The 4,396-nt window shown below is 44.9% G+C and overlaps 1 non-coding gene across 1 annotated transcript; it reads right to left on the bottom strand.

The window, feature by feature from the left end:
- Nucleotides 1-1,107: 1,107 nt before the first annotated feature.
- LOC114813513 lies at nucleotides 1,108-1,245 on the bottom strand. Its single transcript, XR_003761230.1, has one exon. It is a non-coding gene; the product is annotated as a small nucleolar RNA SNORA7 (small nucleolar RNA).
- Nucleotides 1,246-4,396: the final 3,151 nt, after the last annotated feature.

Below are 4,396 nucleotides of genomic sequence, written 5' to 3'. Positions count from 1 at the left end.
TGCTCTTATACGATTATATTCTTATGTAAGTAAAAGAGTATGCACGAAAGCAGCGTGGCCCAGGGAAAGAGCACATGATTGAGAGTCAGAGAGTCTTGAGGTTTAATCCCGGCTCTGCCGCTTGTCCACTGAGTGATCTTGCGCAAGTCACTTCACTTCTCTGGGCCTCAGTTACCTAATCTGTAAAATGAGGATTAAGACTGTGAGCCCCATGTGGGACGGGGACTGTGTCTAACCCGATTACCTTGTATCTACTTTAGTGCTTAGTACAGTGCCTGACACGTAATTAGTGTTTAACAGATACCACAATTATTATTATTATTATTATTACAAGTGCTTAGTACAGAGTTCTGCCCACAGCAAGCGCTCAATAAATACGATTGATTGATTATACTGTATTAATTCCTTCTCTCTATAAATTATGTTAGGGTTCAGCTCCCCTGTTAGATTGTATTCTCCTTTTAGGGCAGAGATTACAACCACTAGTTCTGCTGAACTCTTCCAAGCACTTTGTACAGTGTTTTGTACACAGCAGGTGCTTAAGAAAAGCCTCTGATTTTGCCATTTCTTGAACCAGCCAAAACTTAGGAAGATTCCAGAGAAGCAGTATGATGTAGTGGATAGAACATAGGTCTGGGAGTCAGAGGACCTAGGTTCTAATTCCTCTCTGCCACTTGCCTGCTGTGACTTGGGGCAAATCACTTCCCTTCTCAGTGTCTCAGGCATCATATCTGTAAAATGGGGAGTAACACTGTGAGCCTTATATGGGTCATGGACTGTGTCCAACCTGATTAGCTTGTATCTAACCCAGTGCTTGGTACATAGTAAGGACTTAACAAATACCATAAAAAAGGTGTGCTATCCTTCAAAAAGAAGACATTTTCCCTTCTAACCAATTTTGTCTTCTCCGACCCATAGTGACTCCCTGGGTATATTTTCCCCAGAACGCTCCACTCTCCATCTGCAAACATTCTGATAGTGTATCCATAGGGTTTTCTTGGTAAAAATATGGAAGTGGTTTACCATCACCTCCTTCTACACAGTAAACTTGAGTCTCCACCTTTGACACTCTTTCATGCCACTGCTGCCCAGCACAGGTGAGTTTTGACTTATAGCAGATGGCCTTCCACTCGCTAGCCACTACCTGAGCCAGGAATGGATTGGGTAGGCCTCTGCTTGACTCTCCCTCCCTTAGCTGAGACTGGTAAAGTATTGGAAACTCTCCAGGTGCAATCCTGAGAGGGTTCCTAACTAATAGGGTTCTAAAATTAAATTTTCCATATACTGACTGGTTAGGTGAAAAATTTTCCCTCCAAACAGTTCTAGATTAGAAAGATAATTTATTCAGTTGCGGAGTAAAGGACCTAGATTCTAATCCTGGCTCCACCACATATCTGCTGCGTTAACTTGGGCAAGTCACTTAACTTCTCTGTGTCTCAGCTCCCTCCTCTGTAAAATGGGGATTAAATGTCCTCCCCTTTAGATTCCAAGCCTCACATGGAATAGAGAGTGTGTCAGATCTGTACATACCATATTTAGCCTAGTTCTTAGTTCAGTGCTTGGCCCATAATAAGTGCTTAACAAAAGCTACAATTATTATTATTTAATGGCAGTTGAGGGGGGGATATAAAGTGAGGAGATTAGAGACAAATCAGGGAAGGACTCTTGGAGGAGATGTGCTTTCAGAAAGCTATTGAGGATAGGGGAGAGCAGTTTTCTGTAAGAAGTGAAGGGGGAGGGGGTTCCAGGTGGGGGAGAAGGTGGAAGAACTTAACAGTGGGGGAAACAAGAACAAGATGCAGTGAGGATGTTAGCTGGAGAGCAGTGACTCATATGTACTAAAATGTAGTAATAATAATAATAATTACAGTATTTTTTAAGCACTTACTATGTGCCATGCACTGAACTAAGCCCTGAGGTGGATATAAGCAAATCAAGCTGGACACAGTCCCTGCCCTATATGCGACTCGCTGCCTCAATTCCCATTTTACAGATGCAGTAAATGAGGCACAGAGAAGCGAAGAGACTGGCCCAAGGTCATACAGCAGACAAGTGGCAGAGGTGGAATTAGAACCCATGACCTTCTGACGCCCAGGCTGTACTCTATCCACTAGATCTTGCTGCTTCTCAATACGCGTTGTCCCCGACCCCACCTTGCTCTAGCCACTGAGCCAGGCATAAGAGATAGGCCAAGTATGGGGAGAGAGCTAATTGGGTGCCTTTAGCCAGTGGACAGATGCTATTGCTTGGAGTGGAGATGTATGAGCAGCAGCTGGATGTTCCGGAGAAATGGGAGGGATTTGTGGAGAATGACATTTCAGAAAAACGATCTGGGTAGCCTTGCGAGGTATGGACTGGAGAGGACAGAGGCTGATACAAGAGCTAAATTGAGATATGACAAGTGGTTGGACCAATTTGACAGCTGTTTAGGTAGAAGGGAAATGCCAGATTCCAGAAAGGATTATCAATCAGTGGTGTCAATCACTGGTATTTATTGAGCTCTCACTATGGGGAGAGCACTGTACTAAGTGCTTAGGAGAGGTCAATACCACAGAAATATCTCACACATTCCCTGCTTGTAACGAGCTTACATGGAGATAGCACTGACAGGACTTAACCTCAGATGGAATATGGGGGCTTGAAAAGGAAGGTGGAGTCAAGGCCAGTGAAGGGAAATGATGATGATGATGATGATGGTATTTTTTAAGTGCTTATAATGTGCCAAGCACTGTTTTAAGCGCTGTGGGGGATGCAAGGTAATCGGGTGGTCTCACTTGGAGCTCACAGTCTTAATCCCCAGTTTACAGATGAGAGAACTGAGGCACAGAGAAATTAAGTGACTTGCCCAAAATCACACAGCTGACAAGTGACGGAGCTGGTTTTAGAACCCATGACCCCTGACTCCCAAGCCCGTTCTCTTTCCATTGAGCCATGGGAAAGTTGGGTGGAGGAGAGGATTTGGAAGGCAATATGAGAAATTCAGTTTTGGACATGTTGAGTGGGAAGTGGCAGTGGGACATCAATCAGTCAATCAATCAATGGTATTTATTGAACACCTACTATATGCAGAACACTGTACTAAGTGCTTGGGAGAGTACAATGCCGCAGAATTAACAGCCACATTCCCTACCCATAATGAGTTTACAGTCTAGAGGAAAAACAGTGTGGTTTAGTGGATAGACAGGTCTGGGAGTCAGAAGGACCTGAGTTCTAATCCTAGCTCTGCCACATGTCTGTTGGGTGACCTGGGGCAAGTCACTTCACTTCTCTGGGTCTCAGTTCCCTCATCTGTAAAATGGGGATTAAGACTGTGAGCCCCATGTGGGACAAGGACTGTATCCAACCTGCTTAACTTAACTGTGAGTGTCCCTCGAGACTCAATCTGGATCCCTCTCCCACTTTCATTTACACTCTGTCCTTTGGGGATATCTACTGCTCCCAAGATTTCAACTACCAAATCTCTTTTAGGTGGAATTCCAAATCTCCCTCACTCGTCTGAACTTCCTCCTCCATCGTCACCTCTCATTCCTTCCTGCCTCCAGGACATCGCTGCATGGATTTCAATAAGGATCTTACAGTTTCCCCCTCTAATAATAATTATGGTATTTGTTAAGCACTTACTATGTGCCAAGTACTGTACTAAGTATGGAGTGGTTACAAGCAAATCGGGTGCCAGGCACTATTGTAAGTGCTGGGGTAATCCGAGTTCATCGGGTTGGAAACAGTCCCTGTCCCACGTGGGGCTCACTGTCTCAATCCCCATTTTACAGATGAGGGAACTGAGACTCAGAGAAGTGAAGTAACTTGCCCTAGGTCCCACAGCAGACAAGTGGTATAACTAAGGTTAGAACACATGACCTCTTGACTTCCAAGTCCGTGCTCTATCCACTACTTCACCCTGCTTCTCCCAGAAGACTGATATTCATTCCCCAACCAGACCAAACAGCTGCTGATCAATCTGGAGCAAGCCGCCAGAGGCCGTCTAAATTATCTGTCTGCAAATTTGCAGGCAAAGCACAGGTTGTCAGGCAGCCTTCGGTTCCAGCAAGCAGAGATGTGCGCCTGCTCTGGAATATAAATATAATTAAGGATTATAAGCTCCATGATTCAGCCGGGCCCTCCTTCAGGTGCTGAGGGTCCTAGGCCTCTGTGCCATCTCTTTTCCCCCTGCCCCCGGGCTCCTCCCCGAGCCCATAAGCTTGGGGACATGAAGTGTCTGAGTCTTCCTCTTCTCTCCCCGCTAGCTCATTCTCTGGGTGAAGGGAAATTTTTGCTTTTTTATTTTATTTTTATGGTAGTTATTAAGCGCTTACATGGACAACCTGATTACCTTGTATCTACCCCAGCACTTAGAACAGTGCTTGGCACATAGTAAGTGCTTAACAAATACCAACAT

Source organism: Ornithorhynchus anatinus, chromosome 7 (assembly GCF_004115215.2).
Source record: "Ornithorhynchus anatinus isolate Pmale09 chromosome 7, mOrnAna1.pri.v4, whole genome shotgun sequence".
NCBI classification, from domain to species: Eukaryota; Metazoa; Chordata; class Mammalia; order Monotremata; family Ornithorhynchidae; genus Ornithorhynchus; species Ornithorhynchus anatinus.
This window is presented reverse-complemented; position numbering and strand designations above follow the sequence as displayed.